The sequence below is a fragment of the Oncorhynchus kisutch genome, linkage group LG16 (genome assembly GCF_002021735.2).
Source record: "Oncorhynchus kisutch isolate 150728-3 linkage group LG16, Okis_V2, whole genome shotgun sequence".
NCBI classification, from domain to species: Eukaryota; Metazoa; Chordata; class Actinopteri; order Salmoniformes; family Salmonidae; genus Oncorhynchus; species Oncorhynchus kisutch.
Window position 1 is genome coordinate 4,866,123 of NC_034189.2, and position 11,849 is coordinate 4,877,971.

General features: G+C 45.5%; 1 protein-coding gene and 1 pseudogene across 2 annotated transcripts in view; both read right to left on the bottom strand.

Annotated features, from left to right (window-relative positions):
- Nucleotides 1–11,849, bottom strand: part of LOC109884535 (equistatin-like) — a 110,962-nt pseudogene that overhangs the window by 59,779 nt on the left and 39,334 nt on the right.
- The window catches only part of LOC109884531 (ladderlectin-like), a 32,625-nt gene that overhangs the window by 13,907 nt on the left and 6,869 nt on the right, over nucleotides 1–11,849 (bottom strand). The gene's annotated exons all lie outside the window — the stretch shown is intronic.

Consider the following 11,849-nt stretch of genomic DNA (forward strand, 5'->3'; position numbering starts at 1 on the left):
CATATTTTATTATTATTTTTTACTTGTGCATAAAAGGCATGTTTTTTCCATTTGCAATATGATTTCATAGGAAGTCAAATGTCGAAAATGTGAACTTTTTAAAAAACTTATCACCCTCGTAAAAAAGTGCTTTCTGGACCGTTTTTCGAAATTGTTTCGATTTTATGTAAATTCATCATGTGTAAGAACTATATGAATATACATTTGTAAAATTGTATTATCATATTTTTTTTTACTTGTGCATAAGGAATATGATTTGTCCATTTGCAATATGATTTCATAGGAAGTCAAAAGTCACTTTTTTTGGGGCCAAATACCATAAGAAATTTGACACGCTCAAAAATCCTGCAGAAATGCAAAATTGACTGGCCTGATGAACTCGGGATGGCCGGGCAGTGATAGTTGTTCCTTTCCATCACTCGTTGTGTTGATTTCATCATATCCATTTGGTGATGTTTTTTCACTATAGAATCATATTGCAAGGGCATGTACATTTGCAATATGGTTCAATGGGCATTTACCATAAGAAATTTGACATGCTCAAAAATGCTAAATTGACTGGCCTGATGAACACAGGATGGCCGAGCAGTGATAGTTGTACCTTTCCATCACTCGTTGTGTTGATTTCATCATGTCCATTTGGTGATGTTTTTTCACTGTTGAATCATATTACAAATGCACGTGCATTGTTGTGCAACTGGTAACCCAAAAATAAAAATATGGTGATTTCATTATGTCCATTTGTTTATGTTTTCTTACTTTTGCAAAGTCACTGTGCATTTGCAATATGGTTCAATGGGCAGGTACCATCACGAATTTGTCATGCTTTCAGTCAATTAGATATCATTCTGACACCAAACTGATACAAACTGACACCAAACCCACTTTTTCCAACTCGTTTAGTAGCCAACTATCACATACTACAGAGATGGCCCAAAATTCACAACGCATTCTATTCAAACCATAACAAAAACGTAAAACACGTAGTTACGTTCCAGCTGCGGGTCCAGTTCAGATGTCATGTGTAGGCCTAGCTGAGGCGACCCCGAATCCCAAGTTTTGGCTTGATAGGTAATTTGGTGTCCGGGCAAAACCCTAATTGATGCTGAAAATCCATTTTTTTCCAAGACTTGCTACGGGGTCCTTGAATGTGCTATCGGACAGAAACGTTGGGTTCCGTCTTTATGGGCCGAGACGGTCGCAATGCACCTAGTCTTGTGACTCTGGGACATTTCTAAATGTCGTCATTTTCATGATGCAAAAATGAATTGAAGTCATTGCAAATGTACGAGGCTGTTTCTCGGTCCGAGAACCTTCTAGAGCCTCGTAACTCACCACGCACTATCGACCTGAGGTCTAGAACAGGATTCTAAAGTTTCTTTAAAAGTTCCAACAAGGTTAACGAATGCAGGCAGTATATTTCTCTACGCACCCCAATGTGTCCCTCCTTCCAAGCTGTGAGTGTGTGATTTAGTTTTCCTTTGAAAAATGACTGATTTACAGTTCATGGTGGTTGCGTAATCACACTTATGACGTTTTGGAAAGATTTGACTATTTTAACCCCTCGAAACAGCCCCTGAGACACCAATTATGGCACTTCCGGTTGGCACAGGAAGCTATAGGTAAACACATATCCTCATTGAGGTATGCCTTTACAGAATCCTGAGTTTTAAGTGTTTACGTTAAGAACTGACCAATTTACACAGGGTTGAATGCACTATTTATCACAAACTGCTGATTGGGTATGGAAAAACACGTTTAGGGTGATTTTTTACCACTTCCGGTTGCTTCAGGAAGCTTAATCGACACAGGTAGACCTCATAGTGTCCTGATGGACTGTCATTGAAGACAGGTTCATAAGGCATTCATAACCCACATAGGCTTCAGGTTTACTTTAGAGGAGCAGGTAATGTATTCCTATGGGGAGAGATGTCATTGTAATCTGTGAGATCAAAAAACCCTGTTTTACTGTTAAGGGTTAATGCCACACGGTCAAGGTTAGGCTTGCACAGATCGGGAGAACCTCAGGAACGTACCTGAGGTCGAATTGTGCTTCTCACCCTAACGGTTCTCTCACTGTCACCCAAAAGCAAATGACATTTAGGGCCAGGCTCACGGTCGCTGCATTCAGAGCAAGCTACGGTCAACTGGATCTGGATCTTCAACTGGATCTGTAACTGTTTTAAAAAAAAACTATTTTTGAACATCACCAATTTGACATTGCATGATTTCTCTTAAATGACGATAGATAAATGGCTGGTTCTTTTTTTATTGACACCGGAGGCTCCTTGACTTTGACGTGAAGTGGAAAAATTATTGCTCTATTTAAATTTTTGACCTTTTAATCGCAGATAAATGGCAATAACTCAAAAACCTTAAGGCCTAGACGCCATCTTGTTCGGGGCCAACTGCCCATTATGCCAAACCTACGCTCACCAAGTTTCGTCTTCAAAGTCTTTTACGTTTTGGAGATAAAGCCACGTCGTGATTCGTGATGTTTTGTACATTTGCAAAATGATTCCATTCGCCCTCTTGTGGGATTTATCGGGACAGCGGAAAAATGACCAAAATGTGATTATTTTATAAAACGGAAAATTAATGTCCGAGAGAGTTCGTTTGATGCCTTCCCGGTAGATCCGGCCCTGCCGCACGGCCCGACGCCGTCCTCAAAATTTACAAATGTTTTCGGACGTCTAGTAAGGGACTGTACATTTGCGATATGGACTTTCTCACTAACCATATGGCGAATGTCAAAATGTTCCCTTAAGGTATGAAATGCCTATTTATGTTGTAAATGTGAACATGAATTAACGCTGCCACTTCAGACTCCTCTTGTTTTATTCTTGTACGGAACCAAATGATTTATGAGAACTTACTTGATAGGTTGATGTCCTCTGTGTGATTTGTGTCTTGTTTGACACATCACCTACACACTTTATTAGAATACTTATGAAATTCACAGTTATTTTTGGTAACACCTTTTTCTCTCATACTCCAACCCCATTGGATGCATTGAACGGATGTGGGTGGAGCAATGTCTACATAGAGGTGCAGGTTGTGAACACTGAAAGCTCTGACGAAGGCTTTGTGGCTGATACGTATAGCTTTAGAGCAGTGAGACTAGCAAGAACAGTGTTCTTCATCTTACTCAACTGTAACCATGCACCTGCAACAAAGATAGCTCAGATGTGAGAGTGCCTCTTGAATCCTAGTCCAAGTACGCTCTAAAAATGTGGGGTTCAACTGGAGTTCTAAAGTTCTGTTCTTTAAAACCATACAGTTCTTGGAACTGAAAATGGCCCTTAAAAGGTTCTTCTAAGAACCCCGTAGAAGATGGGGGTCATCAAGGAACCTCCTTAGCTGGTGGGGGTTCTTGCAGGAACCTACCTGCCCAACAAACATTTAGATTTGAAAGGACAGTAGCAGGTGCTTAACTTCTTAAGGGGCAGTGAGTTGCTTGGATGAAAGGTGCACAGAGGTGCCCATATTAAACTGCCTGCTTCTCAGTCCCAGTTGCTAATATATGCATATGATTATTCACATTGGATAGAAAACACTTTGAAGTTTCTAAAACCGTTTGAATGAGGTTTGTGAGTATAACATAACTCATATGGCAGGCAAAAACCTGAGAAGATTTTCAACCAAAATCCTATTGAAATCACAGCGAGATATGGATGAGTTTGCACTTCATACGGCTTCCACTAGATGTCAACAGTCTGTAGAACTTTGTCTGATGCCTCTACTGTAAAGGGGGGCCAAATGAGAGGACAATTAGTCAGGTCTGCCATGAACTGACCATGTGCGTTCACATGAGAGGGAGCTCTCTTCCATCGCTCACCTTAAGTCCATGTAATACCCACGATTGGAAATTCATTTGAGATTTATGTTAAAAACATTCTAAAGATTGATTCAATACATTGTTTGACATGTTTCTACTGACTGTTACGGAACTTTTGGACATTTCGTCAGCCTTTAGTGAACGCGCTTCGTGCTAACGCGCTAACAAAAGTAGCTACTTGGTCATAAATGATGGACATTACCGAACAAAACATACATTTCTTGTGGGAGTCCTGGGAGTGCATTCCGACGAAGATCAGCAAAGGTAAGTGAAGATTTATAATGCTTTTTATGAGTTTTGCTGACTGCACAATTTGGCAGTTAATTTGCCAAAATATTGCAATATCCCTTTAAGTACATAACCTACTGTATAGCTGGGGGTACTGGAGGAGAGTGTCATGTTGTTATAAAGGAGACGGGAATGCGTAATAGGGTTTTTTATTTTCCCAAATTACAGTGTGCCATGTAAAGGCACGGGGACGAAGACCAAGCAAACACATATACAAAACACAGGGCTGAAACCCATTCAAAAGAGCCAGGAGTACCTCGAATAAATACACAGGAGGAGACCCAAAAACACTAGCACACAATGATACAACACGGGACGAGACCCCTAATCATCTATGCACAATACAAGAGGCACGAAAGCCAAAACAACCAGGCACAGGTACTCACACGACCAACGGACATTGGAACATGGATGCTTCCCAAATGGCTTCTTATCCCCTATGTAGTGCACTACTTTGGACCAGGGCCCACAGTGAACTAAATAGAGAATAGCTCATGGCCACAAAGGTAATATGGACCCTTGTCTAAAGTAGGTCATTACGTAGGGAATGGGAGGTCAGTTGGGACATAGACAGGTATTAGATGAACAGATGTTGAAATCTCACCTTCTGAAGTCTTCAGTTGTAGCTTCACTTCTTCAAAGGTCTTCACTGGGTCTCTCTCTGTCCTGCCTGTGAGTTGAGTTCTACCTCTCTCTCAACTCCTTTTTAAGGACCCGTCCAGTCAGACACCTCCCTCTATTTTGTCAAAATTTCTCTCTCTCTCTCTCTCTCTCTCTCTCTCTCTCTCTCTCTCTCTCTCTCTCTCTCTCTCTCTCTCTCTCTCTCTCTCTCTCTCTCTCTCTCTCTCTCTCTCTCTCTCTCTCTCTCTCTCTCTCTCTCTCTCTCTACCGCTCTCTCTCTCTACCGCTCTCTCTCTCTCTACCGCTCTCTCTCTCTCTCTCTACCGCTCTCTCTCTCTCTCTATACCGCTCTCTCTCTCATCCTTCAATTCTCCATACTTTCTGACATCTACCTGTTTGACAGGGTTGGGGTCAATTCAAAGTGAAGGTATTCAACTTCTGGCTCAGCTGGTTAGTGAGCTCTGTCTCATTGACAACCCAATGTTGCTAATGGCCAGCTATCTATCCTGTTAATAAAACTTGTTTTGTTAGCTAGGTAATGTTAGCTAGGTATGTTAGAAATGTTATGATCACAACTCTCATCTGTTGTCGACATAAGAATTCCATTTGGGAGCACCAGCTAGTTAGCTAGGTAATGTTAGCCATGTTATGAGCACCAGCTAGTTAGCTAGGTAATGTTAGCCATGTTATGAGCACCAGCTAGTTAGCTAGGTAATGTTAGCCATGTTATGAGCACCAGCTAGTTAGCTAGGTAATGTTAGCCATGTTATGAGCACCAGCTAGTTAGTTAGGTAATGTTAGCCATGTTATGAGTACCAGCTAGTTAGCTAGGTTATGTTAGCCATGTTATGAGCACCAGCTAGTTAGCTAGGTAATGTTAGCCATGTTATGAGCACCAGCTAGTTAGCTAGGTAATGTTAGCCATGTTATGAGCACCAGATAGTTAGCTAGGTAATGTTAGCCATGTTATGAGCACCAGCTAGTTAGCTAGGTAATGTTAGCCATGTTATGAGCACCAGCTAGTTAGCTAGGTAATGTTAGCCATGTTATGAGCACCAGCTCGTTAGCTAGGTAATGTTAGCCATGTTATGAGCACCAGCTAGTTAGTTAGGTAATGTTAGCCATGTTATGAGCACCAGCTCGTTAGCTAGGTAATGTTAGCCATGTTATGAGCACCAGCTAGTTTGCTAGGTAATGTTAGCCATGTTATGAGCACCAGCTAGTTAGCTAGGTAATGTTAGCCATGTTATGAGCACCAGCTAGTTAGCTAGGTAATGTTAGCTAGGTATGTTAGCCATGTTATGAGCACCAGCTAGTTAGCTAGGTAATGTTAGCCATGTTATGAGCACCAGCTAGTTAGCTAGGTAATGTTAGCCATGTTATGAGCACCAGCTAGTTAGCTAGGTAATGTTAGCCATGTTATGAGCACCAGCTAGTTAGCTAGGTAATGTTAGCCATGTTATGAGCACCAGCTAGTTAGCTAGGTAATGTTAGCTAGGTATGTTAGCCATGTTATGAGCACCAGCTAGTTAGCTAGGTAATGTTAGCTAGGTATGTTAGCCATGTTATGAGCACCAGCTAGTTATCGAGGCAATGTTAGCTAGGTATGTTAGCCATGTTATGAGCACCAGCTAGTTAGCTAGGTAATGTTAGCTAGGTAATGTCAGCTAGGTAATGTTAGCTAGGTAATGTTAGTGGGGTAATGTTAGCTAGGTAATGTTAGCCATGTTATGAGCACCGGCTAGTTAGCTAGGTAATGTTAGCCATGTTATGAGCACCAGCTCGTTAGCTAGGTAATGTTAGCCATGTTATGAGCACCAGCTAGTTAGCTAGGTAATGTTAGCCATGTTATGAGCACCAGCTAGTTAGCTAGGTAATGTTAGCCATGTTATGAGCACCAGCTCGTTAGCTAGGTAATGTTAGCCATGTTATGAGCACCAGCTAGTTAGCTAGGTAATGTTAGCCATGTTATGAGCACCAGCTAGTTAGCTAGGTAATGTTAGCCATCTTATGAGCACCAGCTCGTTAGCTAGGTAATGTTAGCCATGTTATGAGCACCAGCTCGTTAGCTAGGTAATGTTAGCAGTGTTATGAGCACCAGCTAGTTAGCTAGGTAATGTTAGCCATGTTATGAGCACCAGCTCGTTAGCTAGGTAATGTTAGCCATGTTATGAGCACCAGCTCGTTAGCTAGGTAATGTTAGCCATGTTATGAGCACCAGCTAGTTAGTTAGGTAATGTTAGCCATGTTATGAGCACCAGCTCGTTAGCTAGGTAATGTTAGCCATGTTATGAGCACCAGCTAGTTTGCTAGGTAATTAGCCATGTTATGAGCACCAGCTAGTTAGCTAGGTAATGTTAGCCATGTTATGAGCACCAGCTAGTTAGCTAGTTAATGTTAGCTAGGTATGTTAGCCATGTTATGAGCACCAGCTAGTTAGCGAGGCAATGTTAGCTAGGTATGTTAGCCATGTTATGAGCACCAGCTAGTTAGCTAGGTAATGTTAGCTAGGTAATGTCAGCGAGGTAATGTTAGCTAGGTAATGTTAGCTAGGTAATGTTAGTGAGGTAATGTTAGCTAGGTAATGTTTACCATGTTATGAGCACCAGCTAGTTAGCTAGGTAATGTTAGCCATGTTATGAGCACCAGCTAGTTAGCTCCAAAAGTGGTTGGTAACGTTTGGCTGCATGCCGACAGTGCTTTCAGAGCCATTCATTTAAATAATCAAAAATACCATAAACCACATAATCTCAGTGTGATTTAATTTAAAACAGTCTGCAAGATGAGAGGAAAGGTGATAGATCAATGTCTTAAGGCTAAAGTATTGGAAGAGAGATATGCCGTAGGACCAGCAGCATTCCTTTGTGAGGAGGAGAGAAGGTGGGAGAGGGTAAATAGCTAGCATGCCTTTTCTTTGCGAGGGTCAAGCCTCTCTTTCACCAAACCTTGTCATCAAGGTGACTTTCTGTATTTCTGGAAGAACAGGACAATGGAATAGATGGATGAGGTATGTCCCAAATAGAACCCTATTCCTTACATAGTGGACTAGTTGTCACCCTATAGGCCCTGGTCAAAAGCAGTGTACTATGTTGGGAATGTCTTGAAATAGTTTTATTGTGTAAGATGGTTCTTATGGTACCCCTGTAGCAAAATATGTTGTCTTAAAAAGTTCATTTAACCCTCCCGTGGTCCTGGGGTCAGGGTGACCCAGGTCCCGTCCTCCCCTTTCTGTATTCTGTGCTCGCGGGTCAGAGCGACCCAGGCCCTGTGTTTCCAGGGCTCCCCCTCTGCGCTGGCCGGGTCAGAGTGACCGTGCCAGCCACTGGCGAGGTGTGTGCCTTTGAGCGTAGTAGAGAGTCTGCGAGTGTGGCGAGGCGTGTGCCCCGCTCTGCGCTCTGCTCTCTTCGCTCTGCGCTCAGAGCGACCCTGTCAGCCACTGGCGAGGCGTGTGCCCTGGAGCGTAGTAGAGAGTCTGCGAGTGTGGCGAGGTCGTGCGCTCGTGGGTCAGAGCGACCCTGCCAGCCGCTACACAGGTCCGGACATGCCCCGCTGTGGGCTAGAGAGCAGCCGAGTGTTCTTGTTGTGCTCTGCGCTCGTGGTTCAGTGCGACCCAGGCCCTGTGTTTCCAGGGCTCTGAGCTCTGCGCTCGTGGGTCAATGCGACCCAGGCCCTGTGTTTCCAGGGCTCGCGCTCTGTGCTCGTGGGTCAGTGCGACCCAGGCCCTGTGTTTCCAGGGCTCTGCGCTCGTGGGTCAGAGCGACCCAGGCCCTGTGTTTCCAGGGCTCTGCGCTCTGCGCTCGTGGGTAAAAGCGACCCAGGCCCTGTGTTTCCAGGGCTCGCGCTCTGCGCTCGTGGGTCAGTGCGACCCAGGCCCTGTGTTTCCAGGGCTCTGCGCTCGTGGGTCAGAGCGACCCAGGCCCTGTGTTTCCAGGGCTCGCGCTCTGCGCTCGTGGGTCAGTGCGACCCAGGCCCTGTGTTTCCAGGGCTCTGAGCTCGTGGGTCAGTGCGACCCAGGCCCTGTGTTTCCAGGGCTCTGCGCTCTGCGCTCGTGGGTAAAAGCGACCCAGGCCCTGTGTTTCCAGGGCTCTGAGCTCTGCGCTCGTGGGTCAGTGCAACCCAGGCCCTGTGTTTCCAGGGCTCGCGCTCTGCGCTCGTGGGTCAGTGCGACCCAGGCCCTGTGTTTCCAGGGCTCTGCGCTCGTGGGTCAGAGCGACCCAGGCCCTGTGTTTCCAGGGCTCTGCGCTCTGCGCTCGTGGGTAAAAGCGACCCAGGCCCTGTGTTTCCAGGGCTCTGAGCTCTGCGCTCGTGGGTCAGTGCAACCCAGGCCCTGTGTTTCCAGGGCTCGCGCTCTGAGCTCGTGGGTCAGTGCGACCAAGGCCCTCTGTTTCCAGGGCTGGCGCTCTGCGCTCCGCACTCTGCGAGTCAGAGTGACCCTGTCAGCCACTGGCGAGGCGTGTGCCCTGGAGCGTAGTAGAGTGTCTGCGAGTGTGGCGAGGTCGTGCCCTCGAACAAAGGGGGGGGGGGAGTCAAAGTCAAAAGTAACAGTCAGTATCTGGTGTGGCCACCAGCTGCATTTAGTACTGCAGTGCATCTCCTCCTCATGGACTGCACCAGATTTGCCCGTTCTTGCTGTGAGATGTTACCCCACTCTTCCACCAAGGCACCTGCAAGATCCCAGAAATTTCTGGGAGGAATGGCCCTAGCCCTTACCCTCCGATCCAACGGGTCCCAGGCGTGCTCAATGGGATTGAGATCCGGGCTCCTCGTTGGCCATGGCAGAATACTGACATTCCTGTATTGCAGGAAATCACACTTGTTCTGTGCAGTATGGCAGGTGGCTTTGTCAAGCTGGAGGGTAGTTAGGATGAGCCTGCAGGAAGGGTACTACATGAGGGAGGAGGATGTCTTCCCTGTTCTTCCACTTTAAGATAACATATTATCATCATTGACAAAAAGATCATTGACAAAAAAAAATCTGTTATTTCATTCAGTTATTCCACTCCTCCTCTCATACCCGAACCTGGCTGGGTCGCTCTGACCCGCAGAGCGCAGAGCACAACAAGAACACTCGGCTGCTCTCTAGCACACAGCGGGGCATGTCCGGACCTGTGTAGCGGCTGGCAGGGTCGCTCTGACCCACGAGCGCACGACCTCGCCACACTCGCAGACTCTCTACTACGCTCCAGGGCACACGCCTCGCCAGTGGCTGGCAGGGTCGCTCTGAGCCACGAGCGCGACTCTAACACTCGGCTGCTCTCTAGCACACAGCGAGGCACGTCCGGACCTGTGCAGCGTCTGGCTGAGGTGCTCTGACCCAAGAGCGCAGAGCTGCGAGCCCAGAGCGCAGAGCGGGGAGCCGGGCACAGCCTCGCCACACTCGCCACACTCGCAGACTCTCTACTACGCTCAGTGGCTGGCACGGTCACTCTGACCCCGCCAGCGCAGAGCGGGAGCCCTGTAAATACAGGGCCTGGGTCGCTCTGACCTGCGAGCGCAGAGCACAGAAAGGGGAGCCCTCCACACACAGGACCTGAGTCACCCTGACCCCAGGACCACGGGAGGGTTAAATGAACTTTTTAAGACAACATATTTTGCTACAGGGGTACCATAAGAAACATCTTACACAATAAAACTATTTCAAGACATTCCCAACATAGTACACTGCTTTTGACCAGGGCCTATAGGGTCACAACTAGTCCACTATGTAAGGAATAAGGTTCTATTTGGGACATACCTCATCCATCTATTCCATTGTCCTGTTCTTCCAGAAATACAGAAAGTCACCTTGATGACAAGGTTTGGTGAAAGAGAGGCTTGACCCTCGCAAAGAAAAGGCACGCTAGCTATTTACCCTCTCCCACCTTCTCTCCTCCTCACAAAGGAATGCTGCTGGTCCTACGGCATATCTCTCTTCCAATACTTTAGCCTTAAGACATTGATCTATCACCTCTCCTCTCATCTTGCAGACTGTTTTAAATTAAATCACACTGAGATTGTGGTTTATGGTATTTTTTGTGCAATACTTTTGCACTACTATTATGTAAATCCCACTACAAACTTCTGCTAACATTGGCCACCGCTAGCTGAGAATCATTGGTAGCGGTGGGGCAGGCTGTGCCTGTCCTCCTATCTTTTTTTTGCATTTTCAATGGTCTGAAAGATGCTGGAAATGAATATCTTGTTAATGCAAAGACCAGGAAACTCTGGAAAAAAATACAAGTCGATTATTTAAATGAATGGCTCTGAATGCACTGTCGGCATGCATCCAAACGTTATCAACCACTTTTGGAGCTAACTAGCTGGTGATCATAACATGGCTAACATTGCCTAGCTAACTAGCTGGTGCTCATAACATGGCTAACATACCTAGCTAACATTACCTAGCTAACTAGCTGGTGCTCATAACATGGCTAACATACCTAGCTAACTAGCTGGTGCTCATAACATGGCTAACATTACCTAGCAAACGAGCTGGTGCTCATAACATGGCTAACATTACCTCACTAACTAGCTGGTGCTCATAACATGGCTAACATTACCTAGCTAACTAGCTGATGCTCATAACATGGCTAACATTACCTAGCTAACTAGCTGGTGCTCATAACATGGCTAACATTACCTAGCTAACTAGCTGGTGCTCATAACATGGCTACCATTACCTAGCTAACTAGCTGGTGCTCATAACATGGCTAACATTACCTAGCTAACTAGCTGGTGCTCATAACATGGCTAACATTACCTAGCTAACTAGTTGGTGCTCATAACATGGCTAACATTACCTAGCTAACTAGCTGGTGCTCATAACATGGCTAACATTACCTAGCTAACGAGCTGGTGCTCATAACATGACTAACATTACCTAGCTAACTAGCTGGTGCTCATAACATGGCTAACATTACCTAGCTAACTAGCTGGTGCTCCCAAATGGAATTCTTATGTCGACAACAGATGAGAGTTGTGATCATAACATTTCTAACATTACCTAGCTAACAAAACAAGTTATATTAACAGGATAGATAGCTGGCCATTAGCAACATTGAGTTTTCAATGAGACAGAGCTCGCTAACCAGCTGAGCCAGAAGTTGAATACCTTCACTTTGAA